Source organism: Mixophyes fleayi, chromosome 6, assembly GCF_038048845.1.
Source record: "Mixophyes fleayi isolate aMixFle1 chromosome 6, aMixFle1.hap1, whole genome shotgun sequence".
Taxonomy (NCBI): Eukaryota; Metazoa; Chordata; class Amphibia; order Anura; family Limnodynastidae; genus Mixophyes; species Mixophyes fleayi.
This window is the reverse complement of record NC_134407.1, coordinates 73,605,821-73,629,272: the sequence shown is the minus strand read 5'-3', so window position 1 is coordinate 73,629,272 and position 23,452 is coordinate 73,605,821.

Sequence of the window (23,452 nt, the reverse complement as noted above, 5' to 3'; positions counted from 1 at the left end):
TTCGCCACCTGAAGCTACAAAAACTCTTTTAAGAGCAATACCTTGCAAGTCATATTATCATCAGTTGTGGATATAAATTTAAATACTATGGGCTAGATTTACTAAGCTGCAGGTTTAAAAAAAATGGGGATGTTGCCTATAGCAACCAATCAGATTCTAGCTTTCATTTATTTAGTACCTTCAACAAAATGACAGCTGGAATCTGATTGGTTGCTATAGGCAACATCCCCAGTTTTTCAAACCCGCAGCTTAGTAAATCTAGCCCATTGTGTTGTTCTGTTTTAACTAAAGAAAAATAGAGTAAACTCTTCAGTACATGATTTTTTAAGATTGTTATTACTCTAATCCTACATATTTCCTGTAGGCTTCTTGTTTCTACCACATTTACCATATAAAACACAGAGCACACTCATTTATGAAATGAATCGACATCTCTCCATGTATTTCTCTCTGCTTATCCTGGCATAAGATTGTAATATATGCACCATACAGGCGTCTGCACTGCTGCTACTGTTTTCAGGTTCATCCGCCCCCGCAGCCTGCTAGATTTCGCACTGTCTTCCTCTCAGCAGGACACCGTCCTCGTAATGCAAGCTGCCCAAACAAAAACCCATGCTCACAGATACTGAACTGTTTTCCTTTGCCCGTGGCATGGATAAAAACGTTTATGTTAGACCTGGTGCTGTCGTGTGTATTTTCTTTGCCAATTGCAATGTGCTACTCTCTGAGGGTGTCACTTAAAACCATCAGAGAGTTTAATTTGGAGTGGCAGGATTTGAACAAGCTATGGATTCAGACTCTCGACTTGAATCAGGACCTTGTATACAGTGTCCTAGCTTTTCTCTTTTTCATCTATAAAATATATATATATTAATTTTATTATTATAAATATATATTTTTAATATTTCCCTTGTTTTAAAGAGCCTGACCACAGGGCCAGCTTAAGATTTGTAGGGACCTCAGGGAAAGCTCAGGTGGGTGGCGTCCGTGCCGCCACCAGTCGGGCAAACTTTGCACTGCCTACAGTTAATGCTGTCTGGCCTTGTCAGTGTGCCAGGCAGCGGGCACGTATAGCACCCTTTGAACAGAGCATGGCATGCTGCACCGTGAATAGGATGTCGCTTGGCAGGAGGGGGGGGGGGGGGGTTATTTAATGTTGTTTGTGGGCACTGAAGCTAGCACCTGGATTTCCCTTGCCTGGATTTCCTTGTCTGTCTGACCATCTTGTTTTAGTACTGAGCTCAACATCTTCTGTTTACTCATATTGTGGTGTCCGTCGCATTGATATTCTTCATGTAATATGGGATGCTATGAAAAACCAAAGGTAGCCCCTTTCCACTGGTGCCAGTAAACCAATTTGCAATGGTGCACAATTAGGCCTTGGTTTTATGGCTTTAAGTCATACTTGCCAAGTCTCCCGGAAAGTTCGGGAGACTCCCGCAATTCGGGTCAGTCTCCTGGGCTCCCGCGAGAGTCATCATTTCTCCCGGAACCCGGAATTCACCGAGAATCGCGTCATTTGATGATGTTCTTGGTGAATCGCGCCATTTTGCCCCAGCCCCCCGCGAAAAAAATGTAATTTACGTCATGGGGCGGGGCCAAAATGACGCAATTGCCCGTGCCCCGCCCCCTCCTGCCCTCCAGTCACGCCCTTCTCCCGGAAACAAGTTTCCAGGAGTAGGTAAGTATGCTGTAAGTCCCTTGCGAGTAGGGCACCCTACCGGACCTACCTTCCTCTCTGGGTACCTCTGTGCTAGCTCAGTCTTTTTATATACCTGTGGGTTTGTGTGTGGAAATAGGCAAGTTTTAAAACCATGATAACATAGGACATCAGAAGGAAATCACAGTTGATAATATTATGGGCACCAGACCATCCCTTGATAAAATCTGATCTTTTATTCAACACCTACAGAATAAGCTTATCAGTTGCTACAACACACTTTTTACAATGTTTAAATTATGTTACACAAGAGCTGACACTCTATGCCTGGGGGCAGAGCCGTATTTAGACCTCATAGGGCCCTAGGCAGGATACTGTTTTTGGGCCCCCTCCCTGAAACAATCCATAGCACTATATTTTTGCAGCCTACCATATACCCCTATAGTTACATAGAAGTGAAAACATGTGCCGCTGCATGCCTACCATATACCCCTATAGTTACGTAGATATGAAAGCACCCCTAAATAATTACCAAGCAGTCCCATTTTTTTAAGTAGTTGGGTCAAAACAACTTAATAAATATTGAAGTCAGGACAGAAATACTTAAGTTGTTTGCAAAAATAATACGCATAAATCCAAGTATGTGCTCTTATCACTTTTATCCCTCTATCATCACACTGTGCCCCTTCATTGTCACTTTTGCCCCTTCACAATATCACATGTGCCCTTTCACCATCACCTCTGTGCCCATCACCACCTCTGTGCCAATCACCATCACCACCTCTGTGCCCATCACCACCTCTGTGCCCTTCACCATCACCACCTCTGTGCCCGTCACCATCACCACTTCTGTGCCTCTTCACCATCACCACCTCTGTGCCCTTCACCATCACCACCTCTGTGCCCATCACCACCTCTGTGCCCATCACCATCACCACTTTTGTGCCCCTTCACCATCACCACCTTTGTCCCTCCATTGTATTACTTACCTTTCTATTGCCTTTCTTCTCCGGCGCGCTGCTCCTCCTCGGTCAGTCCAAACAGATTTTTAAAAAAAAGAGTCACGTGATCGCTCGTCGGGTCCCGGCAGCCTATCCTCCTCTCTCTCTATCACTGAGACACTGAGAGGAGAAGAGGCTGCCGGGACCCGATTCGCGGTACCCCCGTCCCCCGCGAGACGGGGGAGGGGCTCCTGTCCCCCCCAGCTGTGCCCCCCGAGAGCCGCTAGGCCTAGCGGTAAATCCGGCCCTGCCTGGGGGCCAATCAATTCTATTATTATTGTCTGCAGTGCTGTCTGTAGCAGCTCTCCTAGTTCCCCAGTCTCATATTATTTACACATCACTTCAATGTCTCTTGTCCTTTCCTCTCACTTAACACATTACAGACTCTATTAATGGGATTGGGACGTAATTCCATTTTCCGTTTGGTACAAGTACACTCTAGCTATATGACACTTAATTTATGTAGACACAACACGCTGCAGGATACGCATAATGCATATGTGCTATCTAAAGTCCCATCAGAGTGCACAGACAAAAAAAAATTAAATACATTAACGCCTGTTAATACTATAATCATTAATAAAAATATATTTACCTATTTTTTATCATTTTTTTACATACATATAGCAGAATGTTATTAATGTCTACTGTATATAAAATGCATTTTCTGAGTTGCTCTTAATTGCAGACACATGTTCCAGCAGGTATACGCGCCTGTCATCGCTATCAATTGCCTCTTACACCTGCCCTGTAGCTGGTGCAAGTGATACGGCTAAAAATCATGTAGCTGAGAGAAGCCCAGAGCTTGAATCGAACAAATGTGAATGCGATTGACCTTAGCACACCCATAATATACATTGCCTACCTGCATACGCCCCTTCCCTCTCCCGTTTCACCCTTCAAATCGTAGACTGTCAGAAGTGTCATTTGCATTTGAACTTGAATTGCATGCACTTGTGTTTACTGTGTTCACTGGCGTAAAGTCTGCTTCTGAGCATGCGCAGAGCAATTTTGTGCAAAATATGGCATGGAATAGGACTTGCATCCCTTAATAAATCATGCCCAGTGTCTCTATAGCTCTACATGGCTCATACTTATCTCCCACTATGAACTCTGATATCTTCTGACTGTAGCCCTCTCACTCAGCACCTTGGCTTTCAGTGCTCCTCTCAGCACAACTCCGGTCCATTACCAGACAAGGTCAACACCATCTCAATTCTGCTTGAACTTGAAATCGACTTGGACACTGTTTATACTATAACTGGATACCCAGGACAGTTAAGCGTAGGTAGCAAAATTGCTGAATACTATTTACATTAACAAGGATCGATACTCTCTCTATACTTAAGAACACACCTGCACATCGGTACACCCACCAGCCCCGTCATATCCCCTGGGACTGTATAGAGCCATCCTCAGATCCTGCCACTAACTAACAATCCCCTCACATGGGGCAAAACCAAAACTTCTACTACGTGGCAAAACCCACTAAACAATGTTCAGCCTAAGGTCTGTCTAACAACAACTGTATATATAATAATATTAATAAGATGATAATGATTTTTTTGTCAGCACAAAAAAGGTTCAGTGCCTTTCGTGCAAATAAAAGACTTTATTGCAGTATTTAAATCTCTTGACTAACCAATTAGGACCAAGCAGACAGATTATTATTATCTTCTCCCACTGAAACCAATGTTTATTAGGGGTGACGGGCTTGGAAACAGACACAGTGCACTGCAGAGATTGCACTGAAGTGTACTCTATCTGTAATAGAAAAATTGCTTTGAATAAAATTCAGATATCACCTGAGCTATATACACACTACATAGACCACATTGGACAAATGTCAACACAGCTGAATGGATGGCTGTCATGGTTTGTCCCAAAAGCTGCATCGACCATATTCATTGACTGCTTTTATGCCTATAGGATCAACCATTAATATCTTTACTAGTTGGCAGAACGGTTTAGTGGCAAAAGTGTTTATTTGCTTCCTTTAAGGAGAGCCCTCCTTGGATATAACTAAGTAAAGATGGTCAAGCATTCTACTAAATTTATGGTTAAAGCCTGGTCAAGCTCATATATCCTGAAAACTAGGCCAGTATTTTATTATACAATGCCAAGCATCTGAAATGCCTAGGAACTTGTACATTTGTGTATCTCACTGTCACTGTGTGTATGTGGTCCTAGGGTGTATGAGTGGGCAATGCATCTCCTTGCTTCAGTGTTGTTGGTTGTGGGTATAAGTGACCTGAGAGTCCTGAACATGGAGGTTATACAGCAATGTCTGTTAAGTATGGATGTAGGTGTTTTGCATGATGATGCAGTACTATAGTTGTTGCAGTAATTTGGGTGCCAGACCATCTCTATAGTGCAAAATATACGCCTTTTTATTTATACACCTCCAGCACCATACTTAGGTGGCAGATAATAAAGCATACTTGCCAACTCTCCCGGAATGTCCGGGAGACTCCCGCATTTTGCGAGAGTCTCCCGGACTCCCGGGCGAGTGTGCCAATCTCCCGAATTCTGCCCACTTCACTAGGAAGTGCCCACTTCCTAGTGAAGTGGGCAGAATTAGATCCCAAACGCCGCGATTCCCGATGAATCGCGGCGTTTAGCCCCGCCCCCCGCTGTCAAATGACGCAATTTGCGTCATGACGTCACAGGGGGCGGGGCCGAAATGACGCGATTTTGGCCGCCCCGCCCCCTCACGCCCCCCTCCACTGGCTGGCTCCCGGAAGAGAGCTGAAGAAAGTAGGTAAGTATGTAATAAAGTAACTATATATATATCTCCTGTCTCCTCCTGCATAGTTGTTGGTGGTAGTTGATTTACAGCTTTCACTTACAGAATATAGTTCTGCTTCTCCTCCTGCACAGAACTTAAAGTGATGACATGGTTATGAGAATAGGACAGTCCCATTTAAAGTGGTGCTTCCATTCTCTCTCAGCGTTTCACTGACCCCTCATCTGCGCAACTAACATCACTCAGTTGGCTCTAGAACTATCCTTTCTAGTGTTCTCTCAGCCCCACATACCCCTCCTCTGCAGTAGAACATCACTCACTTGTTTGGTCTCTGACACTTACTTGCTACTTGCTACTATTCTCTCAGGCCCTTCAATGTATGCTGCCTCTCTGCTGGCAGCAGGATGTGTGTGTGAGTGTGTGTGTGTGTGTGCGTGCGTGTGTGTGTGCTGTGTCCAGAGGGGGGCCCTGTCTGTGTGTGGTGTGTCCAGAGAGGGGGGCCCTATATGTGTGTGTGGTGTGTCCAGAGAGGGGGCCCTGTATGTGTGTGGTGTGTCCAGAGGGGGGGCCCTATATGTGTGTGTGGTGTGTCCAGAGAGGGGCCCTGTATGTGTGTGGTGTGTCCAGACAGGGGGTCCTATATCTGTGTGTGTGTCCAGAGGGGGGCACCCTACATGTGTGTGTGTGTGTGTGTGTGTGTGTGTGTGTGTGTCCAGAGAGGGGGCCCTGTATGTGTGTGATGTGTCCAGAGGAGGGGCCCTATATGTGTGTGTGGTGTGTCCAGAGAGGGGGCCCTGTATGTGTGTGGTGTGTCCAGAGGGGGGGCCCTATATGTGTGTGTGGTGTGTCCAGAGAGGGGCCCTGTATGTGTGTGGTGTGTCCAGAGGAGGGGCCCTATATGTGTGTGTGGTGTGTCCAGAGAGGGGGCCCTGTATGTGTGTGGTGTGTCCAGAGGGGGGGCCCTATATGTGTGTGTGGTGTGTCCAGAGAGGGGCCCTGTATGTGTGTGGTGTGTCCAGACAGGGAGTCCTATATGTGTGTGTCTGTGTGTCCAGAGGGAGGGCCCTATATATGTGTGTGGCATGTCTATATGTGTGTCTGTGGCATGTGGGCAGTGGGGGTCATATGTGTGCGTAAAGCATGTGTGGGACGTGAATGGCTATTTGTGTTCGTGTAGGGCACATCATAGCTACACAGGCTAATTTTACACATTGTTTAGTGCAGTCCAACTCGGACATAACTGTTAAATGGGCACTTAATCTGCAATACAAGTTAGTTCATTTAGATAAATACATATTTGTGAATATTATTAGCAGAAGTGTGTCAGGTGTGTACCAGACCAGAAGATATTTGGGATAGTTGTGATAGTAGGGGAAAATGCTTTTGATAGACAAATTTCCTGTCAATAATCTGACTGAAGGACTCTGCAGTCATCCTCTTTTTCTCTGAAATGGCTGATAACAGATAACAATAGCTTGTACTGTGCTGCATAGAAAATGTAAATACAATGTGAAATATTGCAAATTCTGTAAAGGTATGATAATTTTACTCATATATTATTAGCTCTTTTAAATAAAGAACTTGTATTGTTAGGGCTTGTGGTCTTTTGCAGTTAGGTTCCTCTTGAAATCAGCTACCTGAACTGACTACCTCACTCTGACTGGAGTGGATAACAAACAGAATTTTATTTTAATTTTATTTTCTTGATGTCTAGTTAACTAGTTCACATAGTCTTCACTCTTCACTTCTAAATATCCGTGCTTTGTCTACAGCCCATTTTCAGCAGCACGGTGGCTAAGTGGTTAGCACTTCTGTCTCACAGCGCTGGAGTTATGAGTTCAATTCCAGACCACGGCCTTATCTGTGTGGAGTTTGTGTGTTCTCCCTGTGTTTGCATGGGTTTCCTCCGGGTGCTCCGGTTTCCTCCCGCTCTCCAAAAACATACTGGTAGGTTAATTGACTGCTATTTAAAAAAAAAAAATGATCCTAGTCTCTCTCTGTCTATGTGTCTATGTTAGGGAATTTAGACTGTAAGCTCCAATGGGGCAGGGACTGCTGTAAATGAGTTTCTCTGTACAGCGGTGCAGAATCAATGGCGCTATATAAATAAATGGTGATGATGGTGATGAAAATGTTCTTGCCTGTTTAAAGTGTATACAGAAAAACCAAAACATGTGTAAATAAAAGGTTTTACTACCATTAAATATTCCCATTCACAATATTTAAGAGTTTATAGAAAGTGACATTTAATCACTTCCTGGCTGTTCATTGAGTTTCTACATTGTCACTGTGCAGCTATTGCTCTAAGTCTAAGATAATCAGCGCCTGATTATGCAATATGCTGACTAGGCTGTAGCTTAGGGCGCTGATCTTTAGGGGGGCAGGAGGAGGTGCAAAAATTTTGGGGGTGGAAAATTGTGACTAGGAGAGGTATAAACTGAAATTTATTTTAAAGACCTAATACAAGATTTTGCATCCTGTAAAGTGATAAAATGGTCAACTTATCTATAAAAGAATCTTAAACCTTTTTCTCTTTTATCCTATGAGAGACACTGGATATTCTCTAGCGTGAGTTGACAGAGATTTGGGCACTTTTACATTTTCCACCAAAACCATAAGCTATCCACTGGGGTGGGGTTCGGCAGGGGAGTGTGTGGTGTAGGGCGGGAACGGGGAGTGAGGCCCTGCCTGTTTCATTTGTACTGGGCCCCACAATTTCTGATGGCAGCCCTGGCAGCAGGCCTTGACCATACTTACCAACCTTTGGTAAGTTCCTTTCGGGAAATCCCAGACAGGGGGGCGTGGTTGGTGGGCGGGAGGGGCGGGGCACGGCAATTCATGTCATTTTGGCTCCGGGCCAAAATGACGTGAATCGCGTCATTTTGAGGAGCAGATACCATATGCGGGATATTTGCCTGCTTTCCCAGGAGCCCGGGAGACCTACCCGAATTTCGGGAGTCTCCCGGACATTCCGGGAGAGTTGGCAAGTATGGCCTTCAAACCCCAGATTGGAAGGGTTTTCCCTGGACTGCTTCACACAGCTTCTGATCAGCTCATACCAGCCTCACATTGCTAAGTATCTGTTCCTGGTGTGTCTCCTCTGGGTCCTAGTGCTGGGGCCACATTTTCAGTCACTCAAGAGGTGTGAATAAAAACATTAGTGGTGTTACATTTGTATTTGTTTATGTTATTAGTAAGTTGATTATATAAGGCAACTTGTATAATATGTTTAGTGGTCCTTTAATTGTGTTTTTTCTACCTCCCTCTAGATTACTAGGCAGAATAATATGACATGAAAAAGGCTAATTGTTTTTAACACACACTAGATACGGTGTCTGAGCAAACACCATTTTCATGTCTCTAAATTCCAGCTCTCTGATCTCCATATCAGAAATAAAACACCTGGCTTTGACTCCAGAGATGTCTCTCCGTTAACTCTTAGCATCAAACTACAGCTTAGAAGTAGTTTTACTGGAAATATGCATCGCTGCAGAGCACGAACTTAAAATGAAAAGCTTGTTAAGGTAATGAGGATTGTGGTGGAGCCAAATGAGTGTAGGAGTCTTGTGTTGGTATTTGAGATGGTGTAGCTGTGCAAAACAGAGACAGTAGTTTATTGAAATGTTAAAAGATACATACATCCACTGCATGGTATACATTACTAACATAGTAAACCAACACAATATGGTAAAACAGACAATAATGTATGGTATTGTAAAACACACTACTGTGAGACAGTGGATGCATGTCGCATATAGTATGGCAAATTAGATGGGGTAAAAAACTCTTCTACCTGTTATCCTTGACCCTATACCCCCACAAACCAATCAATTCCTGTCTCCTGTGTTCAACGCAGCCTTAACTTAAATACATGATCTCTCTCCACTGGTATCTTTTCATCATTAAACAAGCATACAGTAATTACTCCTATTTTGAAAAAACTTATTCTGATTCAAACTCTCTTGAAGATTATTTGCCCATCTCTAACTCCCTTGCCCCTCCAATCCTCTTGAGAAGCTCGCCTACACATTTCTTTTATCACACAATCTATTGGACCCTTTTCAATCAGGCTTTGTTCTACACACTCCACAGAGACTGCACTGCCTAAGGTGGGCAATGATTTGATCACTGTTAACTCTAAAGACATTTACTCGCTTCAAATTCTCCTGACCTCTCCAATGCATTTGACACTGTTGATCACCCCCTTTTCATACAAACACTACATTTCACAGGTCTTCAGAACAGTGTTCTTTCCTGATTCTCATCCTCTTTTGCTCTTTCAGTGTTGCTGGATGCACCTCTTTGCCTTTTCCTCCATCAGTTGGAGTATATACAAATTGATGTATCCTCTGTGGATTTCTCCCCATAGGTGTTGGCCCCCTTAATGATTGTCTGTCTGCCATTTCATCTTGGGTGTCCTCTCGTCCCCTCAAACACAATCTCAACAAGACTGCACCAACATACATCTCTTTACTTGTTTCAATATATGCTGTCCTGATATAATATATTATGTAACATACACACAACATAAGATGCAAAATAAAGTGTAATACGCCAAGTATGTTCAGCAAGATGTGTATTTCTCATTCAGGTTTCACAGCTGCAAATCAGGCAATCTGTTTCTCCTCATATGAAGATATACGAGGCAGTGGAGGAATTAGCGAGCTGTGGGCCCCCGTGCAGGGAAGCAGGGAGGAGGAAACCAGGGCCCACAGTTTGCTATTTCCCCATGCAGCGGGCCTCATTATCTCCATGGGCCTCGGTGCACTGTACCTGCTGCACCAATGGTAGTTCCGCCACTTATGTGAGGGCACTGCTGGCTTCTAATTGGTCGTAGTTGATGCCCAATTGGAAGACTGTAGCACCCTAATGTCATCACTGTGACATGTGACAAAGCTCCAGCAGGGCAGTACCGTTGCACTTGGCCCAGAAACCAAAGCTCCACCTATGTCCAGAAGCATTTGCACTAGTGTCAATGCTGTGCCATTAATAAATAGGTGAGAGAGACGTGCATGTTTTCCAGCTGCATTTCAATACCTCTTGTTTCGCAGAAAGTGTAATTACTTTGATTTTGAGCTAGGCAGGGCCGGATTAACCCTAGGGCTAACTGAGCTACAGCCTAGGGGCCTCTGGCGTCCAGGGGGCCCTTGAAAGTGCTCAGCAGCAGTTTTGATCGGCGCTATCAATGCTGCTGAGCACTTTCACTGCGGTCCTTCCCCAGCGCGCTGTAGTCTCCTTACTGAGGAGATCTCGTGAGTCTCACGGGGAAGGACTGCAATGCCAGGAGAAGGAGGTAAGTGCCTTGGGGGCGGCTCGGATCACCGGTGGGGGTGCTCGGATCACCAGGGGGGGTGGCTCGGATCACGGGGAGGGGCCCTCACGGGGGAATGGAGGCCCCCTTAGCCCAGGGGCCTCCATTCCCTTAATCCGGCCCTGGAGCTAGGGCAGGGAGGGGTAGGCAACTTGCGGCTCTCCAGGGGTTTGGGAAACTACATATCCCAGCATGCCTTGCCACCTATCTGCTAGTTATCTACTGGCAAAGCATGCTGAGACTTGTAGTTTTTACAACATCTGGAGAGCCGCAGGTTGCCTACCCCTGAGCTAGGGGATGCCTCATTGAAAGGTTGAAGTAAATAATTCTTGGTAATCTTTAGGTCTAACAATATAGAGCTCATACAAACTGCTACTTATTTACTTCTTTAAAATAAAACATCCCATACCTAATAGTACTATACAGTGCATTAAGTTTATTTCCAGTATTTAAGGTTTCTGAGTCTGTTAAGTTCCAGAATATGTGCCAGTCTATAACAACCCACTATGTTTCCAAGCGGTCCAAGCATTTTTATGCTAATTTCTGACGATGTTTATGGTTTGCAGTATTAATACCATAAGCTAACAAAAAAGAAATAACACAAACAGGATTTGGAGACAGACTAAATAATACACCCTGGAGTAACACTTTGAAATGCATATCAAAAACTCCACCGTTCAAAAACTAAGCACGCGGATGTAGTTTATGATCCCCTCAAGTCAATATTGGGAATGATACCTCATTCGGAAGAAATAGGTGCCAGCTCCTAATATGGCATTACTTAAGTAAACCTGTAATTTCCCGGAAACTCAACTCTTTTTAATAATAATAATAAAAAAAAGGAGAAATTATGATCCCTCCCTTCCCTGGGGCAAGAGAACAAAAATATCTAAATCTGTAAGTGTTTAGAAAAAATACAAATGTTTATAAAAACAAAAGTATACGTAGATTTAACATTTCATTTTTCTGCAGGTCAGCAAACTTAGTATTTAACTTAAAGCAAATATGTATTTGCTTTTTAGTATAACTGTTCTCTTCTATCCATTGAAAATGAATTTACTGAAAACTGTGGATATCAAATGGATTAAAAATTAACAGATCTTTATAGAGAGCTGACAATGATTTTTTTTTAAGTGGATAAGGTCCCTTCCCTTGATGAATAAGGTAGCTCTTGGGACTATTAATATATTATTTATGCCTTTTTAACAATTTGCTAAATGTGGATAAGGTCCCTTCCCTTGATGAATAAGGTAGCTCTTGGGACTATTAATATATTATTTATGCCTTTTTAACAATTTGCTAAATGTGATTTAAGGTTTTTCAGATTAGTCAGCATTTATGAAAGACAATATATTACTTTTATACAAATAATTTGAAGATTAGCCATTTATTATCCTCTCCAAAGATTGCAGAACATTGTTCCTTATCATCTACACTTCCGAGGTCATGAATTAACCACTAGTGTATTAGGCAGTGAGACGACTTTTGTGCAATAGTGCAAAAACAAGGTTTAATTTTCAGGGGCCAGATTAGTAAAATGTGAAGAAGGGGTGGAAAGTGCACATTTTAGCTGTATTCCTTGCTCTGCCGATGGGCATACAGCCAGTTTGTAATCTGCAAATAGACTTGAATTTTTCGCCAGCTTTGAAGTGACGGAGATTGGGTTGCATCATATACGTTTTGGTTTTTTAATCTGAGTGTAGAAGTAAGCTACAAATATACAAATGTGCCACATGTAATAAAGACAGTCAGTATGTTCTAGAGATTCTCACTGACCCTCCTGTTTTGGTTTTGGTTTTGGATCTGGATTACCTACGGGTTTTGGTTTTGGCAAAACCGCCCTTTGCTTTTGCTTTTGGTTTTGTTTAGCCATTTTTTGGGCTAAAATCACATACATTAGGAATTATTTTGTACTTACATTATTATTAACCTCACTAACACTAAATTCCAGTGATTTACATTCAATTTTTACCATCTCACAGGTCACAATATGCTTTTCATACACTTTCAGCCAAATACTGCAGCGATCTGGCTGGATGGTAAGCGACAGAGGAATGACTCCAACACACGGCAGTTCCTACCACATCTAGGACACATTGGCACACAGCAGTGGCAGAAAAGAAAAGTGGGGCAAGATGGAATTGTCCTTGGATCATGAAACCAGTTATGGTTCATTTGATCGCTCCACCTGTTTCTTGGATGAGTGAGGTAATTCTACAGCTAATGCATGGCAACGATCGCTCCACCTGTTTCTTGGATGAGTGAGGTAATTCTACAGCTAATGCATGGCAACGATTGCTCCACCTGTTTCTTGGATAAGTGAGGTAATTCTACAGCTAATACATGGCAACGAGCGCTGACCCCCCCAAGATGTGTGCTTTCATCAGACACACACCAATCCAGGGTGCTAGACAATGAACACTAAAAAGAGCTATTGAAATTCATAGCAAAAAGCCAGTTCATCAGTGAGCTTCGAATCAGCCCCAATTCCCACAAAAACACAGCAAAACATGTGTGGGAGAATGTGGCCTCTAAGAGGCTGACTATTAGACACAAAGACATTGCATAGATGGCTATCCAAGGATGTCAGCCTCTCAGGACATTCATGCACTCCCGGAACCTGTGCCGATATGTCCACTGCCCCTTTTGCATCACCAGAAGGGAAACAGCACAGCATTTTTTGGGGGACTGCCCCACTGCACAGGCACTGTTGGATGCCTTGGAACATGAACATAAGGACAGTGTGCCCAGAACTTGCCTTTCATACCATTCTGTATTTTATGGATTATTTCCTGGGACCCACATCGTTGAGGCAATCCAGGAGGCCTGGAGTCTAATGAACTGCTTTAAGGACGCTATTTGGCTTGCCAAGAATCGCCTCATCTTGAAAAGGGAGAAGATGACCATCCAGGACTGTCGCAGGCTGATCCACAGCCTGCTAAGAGACTATAACACCATTGACAGTCCTGAGTAAGAGGAAGATGATTAATTTTCTGTCTCCCTGTTCTCCTTCTCCCCCTATGTGTCTGTTTATGCATTGTAACACTGTTGAATTTGCCTGCAAATTCTACAGACAAGCCAGCTTGTCTTCCGCTTCATCATTGACTGTTAGCAAAGGAGCACTCGTCTTTGGGTGTATATTAGATACTACACTTATTAGTGCAAATTAAGAAAAAAAGCCTGCAAAGACTTGTAGATTAATAAAAAAGGACCAAAGCAGCTCTTACATAAGGGTGTATATATTAAACACTTATTAGTGCTAATTCAGAAAAATACAGTTTAATCACTGCCAGGCCCTCCCTAAACAAGCTAACAATTGGCATGTTAGAATAATGGCAGAAACACAAATCAGTGCCAGGAAAGACTAATGGTGCAAGATGGAATTGTCCTTGGGCCCTCCCACCCACCCATATGTTGGATCTTACAAAGGACATGCACACTTTAACAAACCAAGCACTTCAGCGGAAGTGCTTGGTTTGTTTGGGCCCCCACTAAACCAGCTATCAATGCCCTAAAGGCAGGTTAGACCAACAGTGCTGTGAAATGAATTCTACACTGTCAAGATGTTGTCGTCATCATCTTCAGCATCATCCTCACCCTCATCAGTGTGTACATCACCATCACAGACTATTAATTCATCTACGCTGGAATCCGCCATTAGAGAAGTGTCAGTACTTATATAAATACAGTGCTATATTTGGATTTCAGCACTCAGAAAAATCTGCTTTTTTTAGAAGGGGGTAGATGAGACCCCAAACACTTTGTAGTGCAAATTGAGAAAAATACCCACCCTCCTATTTCTACTCTATCCCTTTGCCTGCTCTATACTGTGACCTAATCCTTCTCTTTCCCTCTCTCAAATGGCGCCAGATCGCCGTGGAGGCGGGTATTTATTGATTCCAAAACTCGCGAGATCCGAGATCCGACGACGTCACGATGACGTTTTTGCCTCGTTTTGGAATCCGGATAGGCGCGGCATTCGGATCCCCGAAGTTCGGGTGGGTTCGGTTTCAAGGGAACCGAGCCCTCCCATCTCCAGTATGTTCCTTTACTCTTGTGATTAATTTGAACAATTAATGAGGCTAAACTAAGCAGTAGTAGCAGGAGAAAAACAGTAAAGACTAATTTAATGAAAGGGATGATTCTAAGCGCTGCGCATCCATGAATTCCATAGTGTGTTTGTATAGAATTGTGCAGCCTGATAAAAAGAATAAGGAATGAACCCCTAGAACAAGGCTTGTCACAGTCTTTGCCTTTAGTAGTTCCTTTGTTTACTATGATGCAGTGATAACAAAGATTTCCTATCATCACTTATTACGGCAATAGATGATTTATTATCGGTGAAAGTACTTCAAAAATATCGATAGTACTCAGATGCCCGGCTATATTGGCTGACAGTGGTAAAAGTACTTTTACTGCTTTGCCAGTCAGTCCTGTGTCCATCTGCACATACGTGACCTGGCTTTGCTGCTTCACACATGGGAAGTAGAACTAGAAGCTTTGACTTGGGTTTCCAGTTTCACTTGTAAAAATAAAAATATTAATAGCCATTCCAGTTACAACAAAATACTTCATTTAAATAAAGCATGTTTTTCCTATTAATTTCCACTGCTATCACCACCCTGAGATGGCGATTATGATAGGAGTACTTGAATAGCCCTCCTCATGTTTTGCATTGGGAAGCTTTTGCTGGAAAAACCCCAGCAATAGTCCTTAATATATAGTGAAAAGCCCTAACTCCATTTTCGCTGGAGATAGTACTTTTCTCCCTATAATAAATAGACCCCATAGAGTTACAAATAATGCAACTAAAGGGTGTCAATTTGCACCTGGACAAATTATGTTCCCATATTGTTTGCAATATTTTTTGGCGTGCAGGGGATATACTACCTGTTTTCCATGTAGCACACAAATACTGGACAGTTTTTTTTAAACACTGCAATTTACAGTGAATCTAGGATACACCTCTCTACAAGCCTTAAATTTCTATGCACATTTTACATTTGCCAACCTCTACCACTCTAAAAGAGGTCCGCAATCATAAAACTGCAAACAATGCTATCATTCTAGCTATCCAGGTTCCTTGTGTATGAAATTGGCCCATTCATAAGCAATATTCTTTATTTTTGTTAAAGTCTTAATATTTTTGCTTCTCCATCTTTTATGCAAATCATCTATTTTTGTAATAACCCAATCTATTTCCACAGTTGGTTAATGTTTCAGACAACCCTGAAATCCGTGCGCTCAATGATAATTTCGCCACCAAATCCTTATATTTTTCCATTGTACCGCGCTATTAAAAGAAAATAGCTGTGGTTAGCCTATGACTTATAACAGATGCATCTAGCAACAACAGGAAAAAAATACTCATATTAGCGATAAAAACAGTATAGTGTTAAAAGAAAGGACTCAGGTGACCTCACATGAGATGACATGATCGGCGTGATATCCTGGTTGGGGCAGCCTGCGGAAATATGTTTGTAACAGAGATGTTATCAGCAGGTTGATAGTGAGCAAAACTAGTACAACAAACAATGTGCCCATCCCAATCAAGGATTAAAGGTCCTGTGTCTGTTTATTTTATAGGTGGTGATATAGTCCTTGAAGATACCCAGGGGCTTTTCATTATCATCATGTACAATATGAATAAATAAAGGGTAAAGATTTATAATATAAGCCAAATGTTAGAACACAAATTGTGAAAGATATATATTTATTCTGTTTGCATTAGAAACCTGGATAACCTCACTGTATATTTTCATAGCATGAAAGTGTTTAATAAAGAGGTTGGACCTTCTGATCTTAATGTGGCCACTTTGAAGGAGAGGGGAGTTCCTAGCTGAAGAGGGTGACATGTGATTGAAGATGGGGCATGGCTAATAAATCATATGCCCTTCTCTTTGGTCCTATTTTTTTTTTTAGATGTCTCCTGACTGATCTCTGTCAGATATAGAAAACAACCTGAAAGTGGCATTAAGGCTTAGGTCGAGGTAGTTAAAATCTTTTAAAGGATCATTAAACAAAAATACAAGTTAATTTACATAGGAAAGCTAATAATAAAATAAATTGACTTGCCAACATTTGGTGCTGAGTACATTTACTTAGTAAATGGCTAATGTTACAAGATGTATTTTCATATTGAATAAACTTGTATTTAGAGGCCCTTTAAGTCTGTGAAGATGGAATCTTATCACTAAGGTTATAAAGATATAAAGCAACAATTGCTTTCCAATTGGGAACAAACACAGTAATAAAACAAGTCTGGGTATTAACAGACAAAGAGGTAAGAGGGCCCGGCTCACAAGCTAACAATCTCTATATAGAGAAGTAGGAGTTTGATACATGAGGTTATGGGACACTTATTGTCCATTCAGATTGTAATGGTAAAAAGTTCCCTTGTGAGTTTATATGATACAGTCACACAGTAATGTTGGTTTGGTGGACAGTGTGTTGTTTGAGCATAAAAGAATAATACATTTAGGTGTAAAGCTGGGTACACACTACAGAATTTTCCACCAACTTTTTATGCCAATCGATTTTATATGCGATCGATGGTCCGATGGCTCGGTCCATGGACTGCATACACACCAGCCTTGTTTTAGAAGATAAAGGGAAGAGCGGACGTCCCTTTAGCGACTTTCTACAGCCATGTTGTCGTGAGCAATGATTGCAATTTCGTACACATCGGTCGGAAGTTTATACAGACTACACAACGGAAACGAGATTGTAACGAAAATATTAAACGGTACGACCAACCAAATGAGGCGACAATCGTCCATTTGGGCAGACTTTCGACCATCGTGTCACTGTACACACTGACCCGACTTTTGAACGAGTGGTCGTGTGGGGGCTGATTGAGCCGATTATTGGATGAACCGTGTAGTGTGTACCCAGCTTTAGTCATCTGAGAAGAGGGTTGGCAATTGAGTAGAGTACCCTAGAGAGATTAAGATGGTGGTTTGGGAATTTTATAAGGTTGCCTGAGGTAGGTTTCCAGGGATCACTTGATGGTTTAGAGACTGTGGGAAAGTCTTGTTATACAAGGGATTGGGTGCACAGATTAGGTGCAGCCTGAAAAAAAATCTGTAATCGGGAACAATTTATTCCATACGCTGCTTCTAGTAAATTTACCAATTTGCATTAGGAAACGTATAATAAATATCAATGTCACTGGCTACAAGCTTCAGCTAATGTTTTTTTTTTTTGCAATTAAAAACAGAAATCTATTAAGTGATTTTACGCAAGGAATGAGAATCAGAGTGGAAAAATAACAAAGTAGAAAAGTATAGTGCAGGAGACTGTGTAATGTTGATTATTCACATACAGAGGGAAATCACAGTAGAACGTAGACTGAAGCCAGACGTTTAACTGTTTCCTCTTATGTTCCACAAGCAAACTCCAAGCCAGGACTCCAATGGGCTGGTAATGGAGCTGTCATAAAGCTATAATGGATCTCCACTTGAAACCTGCGGACTGCTATTTAAGGTTTCAGAAATCAACTTATAAAATCTTCGGTTACCTTCTTCCCCTCTTTAAGGCCAGCATGCTAATGGATTTGAAATTGCTTTAGAAAGCCAACAGGTTTTTCTAATAAATGAAAATAGAAACAGGTTTCGGGTTAATGCTCATATTTGTAACATGGAGCAGGAGCTCTTCCCCATGTGTCTCTAAGGATTGACCCAGATGTGAATCCAGCCAGGCTCCACCAAGTGTCTTCCAGAACAGTAATAGAACATGTGTTGCACTGATGAAAATTCAAGTTATTAGATGCCATCAGTCTCAGAAACCTTGAGGCACGTGTATATACTGTGGATGCACAACAAAGATTGCACATCCGTACATCCTTACATATTTCTATCCTCTACTTTTTCTACTTCTATATTTTGTCTCCCTTGGATCTTCCATCATATTCCTGATCCCCTCTGTCTTTCCTTGTTGGTGCTCGGTTTTTATCACATCTGCTTTAAATGTTAACCCTTCCCTCAGTGTGTGCTACGCAGCTTTCTTGAGGGAGATATAATTTTAATCTAAAACCATTTTCCAATTGTAGCCCCACTTAAAATGGCTGTGTGTATGTGACTACTGACAAACTGAGCAGGAAAAAGGATAGTGAGAGGACAGTCAATAGAGACTGTAATAATGACTATTGTAACTTTTAAAATACTGGTGTTCCCCTTCATGTGTTTGCACCTTTCCAGCCTATCGAGATAACACAGCTGGGCTCACTAAGCTCCATAACCATTTATTCTGAGCCGCCTCTGCCCAATGGGGACTTAGGGCTCATGTCCATTGGCGTTTTTAAAAGGATTTTACATGCGGTTTTAACACATGTAAGGCTGGGTACACGCTACAAAATATTCCAACCAATGTGTGATCTACAACGATTGTACCAACGACTCAAAAAAAAATGTCCCAATAAGCATGCCGATTCATGAGTACATACTATACATGTTTTAAAAGATTTACGCTCAGATCTGTGCTCTTCAGCTGTCATAACCGTCGGCTGACAAGACCATGACTCTGTAAACTCTATGGATATCCTGATCGAAAGTGCATACGTACATACTGCAGGATTGGAAGGATGTTGTTCCATAGCTGAACGAGATTTATAGTTCTGCTGAGCAATTGAACCAAACCATGTTCTGTGCTTTGAAACGATTCTCGTTAAAAGCTGGAGCGTACACACTGATGCAATATCGGGCCGAATGGTTGTTTATCATTTGATTGACACAATACTCGGCTGAAAACACTGTAGTGTGTACCCAGCCTAAATGTGTATGATACTAGAAACAAGGGGGTATATTTACTAAACTAAAATCAATCAGATTCTAGCTATCATTTATTTAATACATTCTACAAAATGACAGCTAGACTCTGATTTGGTTGCTATAGGCAACATCTCCACTTTGTCAAACCCGCAGTTTAGTATATATACCCCAAGATGTTTTTCAGATGCTCTCTCCTTTTACCACAGCCTACTCCTTTTCCCCCTCTATCATAACCACTTCTCTGTCACCTTTTAAACCTTCTCTAGGACTACATGTGTATTTTACTGCCATGAGCCATAAGATCACGCTTTTGAACAAAATCCATCTTTTCAAACCTGTTAATTAGTGAAGGAGTCATCTTAAAAACATCTTATCTTCACATTCCACAAATATCTATTACAGAGAGGATGATAAATTCAGAATTACAGTAGTAAAACAGCTTAAATCCAATATAAATATAGGATAGATTTTATTTGCAGAAACCACTGGGATTCACCAGTGGTCCTAGCTACTATTTTCAACTTTTAAGGCTTGGCAGGGAACAGCTTGTGTAGCTAAAAATAGAGAAACTGTTTCTTTTTCCTCTTGCACTCTATTCTGTTCTTCCTTGTGTTACTTCTCCATCGTCATTACATTTACTGTGTTTATTTGTTCTGTGTTCTCGGGGAACAAGCCGAGCAGTGGGCTTACTGGAAAACCCATGTTTTTCTTTTCCTTCACCCGACTGAGGGAAGGGGTGTTTCCCCAAAAATGTAATCTTGATCCTGAGTGTTAGGGCAGCATTCAGTACCGAACAGGTGTGGCATCCAAATTAAAAGTGGGATCTCACCCAAACACATCAATATACTGCACCACAAACACATTCCGAGCTGGCAGAGAAACATACTGTATCTTGTATGGGTTACCCTAGCAGGAAAAAAAGATCACTAAAGTCTAAAACAAACTTTTCTTTTACATTTTTGTTAAGACCATAAGAAACAGTTTGTCTTGTTCAGAACAGATTTAGGGAAAGAGACGTGAAATTAAAGGTCGGGAAAACATCTAATGCCTTTCCTATAAGAATATGCCATTACGACATAGTAGGTTTTACTGTATTTAGCACTTTGTATCTGAGAATCTTTATGGGACTGTGTTTAAAATGAAAATACCTGCGAATTGTGTTAGCAAATCAAATGTCGTATACACCAATACTATATATGTGTGGTATCAGTGTCCTGGGCTATGACGGTGTCTACACTACTTATTGGAGCACATGCCACAGCCGTTTTATAGGCCCACTCAGTGGTAGAACTACCATTGGTGCAGCAGGTGTGGTGCATCAGGGCCAGTGGAGATAATGGGGCCTGCTACACAGGGAACTAGCGAGCAGTGGGCCCCAGTTCCCTCCTCCCCGCTTCCCTGCAGCAGGGCCCACAGCTCGCTAGTTCCGTCTCTGCTTGCACCAGTGTGCACTACCTACTAACTGGAAACTGGACTTTAGATTTGAGTGAACCATGATCTTTCAGAGCTCTAGAAGCTGAGAACTTGCCTAACCCACTAACCCACATGGCAACAGTGCTACGGCTGATTCAATTTACACTGATTAAAAAAATATCATAGCCAGTTTTGAAGTAAATGTTTTTAACGGAATCTGCTGAGTTTCACCAATGGTAAAATGATACGTCACTTGTGATGTAAGGTGCACAATGACACTTTAGTCGTGACAAACTTGTTTTCTTTAACAACTGCAGCAAAGAATTAATTAAGGGAATTTTGACTGACTGAGTTGTATTTGTCAATTGCGCATACCGTTGGTATTATATTCTACTGTGACAGGACTAATGTGGCTACATAATGTTCTAAATGAAAGTGTGACTATTTTTCCCCCAAAAACTAAAAAGCGCAATGCGCAAACCTAATTATTTGATGTATGGGCAGTGCTGCATCCTGTCAAATAATACTAAGTGGGATTTTTAACTATTTTATGTCAACTGTTTCTTAAATCCTTTGCAACTACACTTTTGTATAAGAGTTCATATTTTAAGCAGAGCAGGGTCATATAATGATGTTTTTTGGGCTTGGGAATACTTAGATGTGGTGTTGTATTGCGTTAGCAAATGTCGATGTCCATTTTGTATTAACATATTAATACAAGGGTTAATATTAACATATTAACCCTTGTATTAACCCTTTAGAGCAGGCCTGTCCAACCTGCGGCCCTCCAGGTGTTGTGAAACTACAAGCCCCAGCATGCTTTGAGAGTAGACAACCAGTTGATAGCTGGAAGGGCATGCTGGGAGTTGTAGTTTCACAACACCTGGAGGGCCGCAGGTTGGACAGGCCTGCTTTAGAGTCTTGAACACATACGGACTTAATGATAAACACTCAGATTTTTAAATACAAGCATAACGAACAAGTGCAATTGTTTCTCAATAGTTCTGGACACTCTGGAATCTCATGTCTAAAGCTTTACAAGTACTTGTCAATTTTTTCATCCATTTGGTCATTTTTGACAAACGTTGCCTGAAACTACTGGAAGGAAGGTTCTCTCCATTTATTATCACATGAACCTGTGTGTGGAGCAATCAGCTAACTCTGGGCCCCTGGTAATGCATTCATTTAGCTTTAAATAAAAACCTGCACAATTAACTTCAGACAATAGAGTGTATGCGCTGCAGGGAATGTAGCTCAGTGGCGGAACTACCAATTAGTGCGGCTGGTGCAGTGCACCAGGGCCCATGGAGTTAGAGATAATGGGGTCTGCTGCATGGCAGATTCAGAGAGTTGGGGGCCCTGGTGCACTCCTCCCTGCCTCCCTGTACTGGAGCCCACAGCTGGCCTGTTCCGAAGTAGTTCTTTATTTGAGCGTATTGCAACAACGAATGAAAGACATATAACATGTGTAAATGTAAATGTAAAGCTGGTCTATAATGTTTCTTAATGTTAAATGAGAAATTGTAAAGAGAAATGTAAAAATGTGATGCTTTCACTTTAATACACAACTTTTGGCAAGGAAATAATTAGATTTAGTTACAGTTATTAAGGTGGGAGACATAGCAAGCAAGTTGAAACATTAAAAATGTATATATTGCTGTTAAATCCTAGACTTAGAGGTGTGTTACTTGGTGTTGGATGTTTCCGATGTGCAGGCAGATAGGAGGGACTAGACAGGGAGGTGCTGAATCTTTTGTGTTAACTCAAAAAGCTCTATCCCCGAAGCAGGAAAACACCTATTCTACACACAGACCAGATTCATGTCTGGCCCCACCCAAAGGGCAGAGTTCAAAGCAATTAGATGCTCTGAAAATAGCATCCTCTACCAGAGGCTTACACTATCTATAGAAGCCTGTTCTATTCACAAGATGTGAAATGATCATTATGAAGTGTGAATCTGTACTGTGCAGCCAGTGATGCATTTGTTAAATGTCACTACAAGAGTGGGCACCTTCTATTCTAAAGGGGATTAAAATACTTATGTGTGCCTTAACTAAAAAGGATGGTCTGATGATATTTACTGATCTTTCAGCACAATGTATAGTAAAGCACCCAACAGACTCCTCTCAAAGTTACTATTAATGGTAATGTGATATGTTGACAAAAAAAGAAGTTAATTTAACAATGAAAATAATATCTCTCACTTAAAACAGAGCCACCTAGTGGATACAAGTCTAATTACAGGAACAGGTTAGTACTCATAGCCATGCTAAACAGACTCTTGTAGGGTGGCAAACAGGATCCAAGTTCCAGAAGAGAAGTTTTAGCTAATGTCATTCTTGCACGGCAATCACCTCCATTCAGCTCAGTGGCTGAATGTGAAGGCATTAAAATACATCCATATTTAACAATTAAATATGGATTTTCCTGGTAGACTGGTAACAAGATATCATGTTGGCAGCCAGAGGAAGCCTATTCCATTAACTGTCACCAGGCAACTAATGGAGACGCGGTATGTGGGCAACCTGATATTTTTTTAAGTGAAGGTTTTCG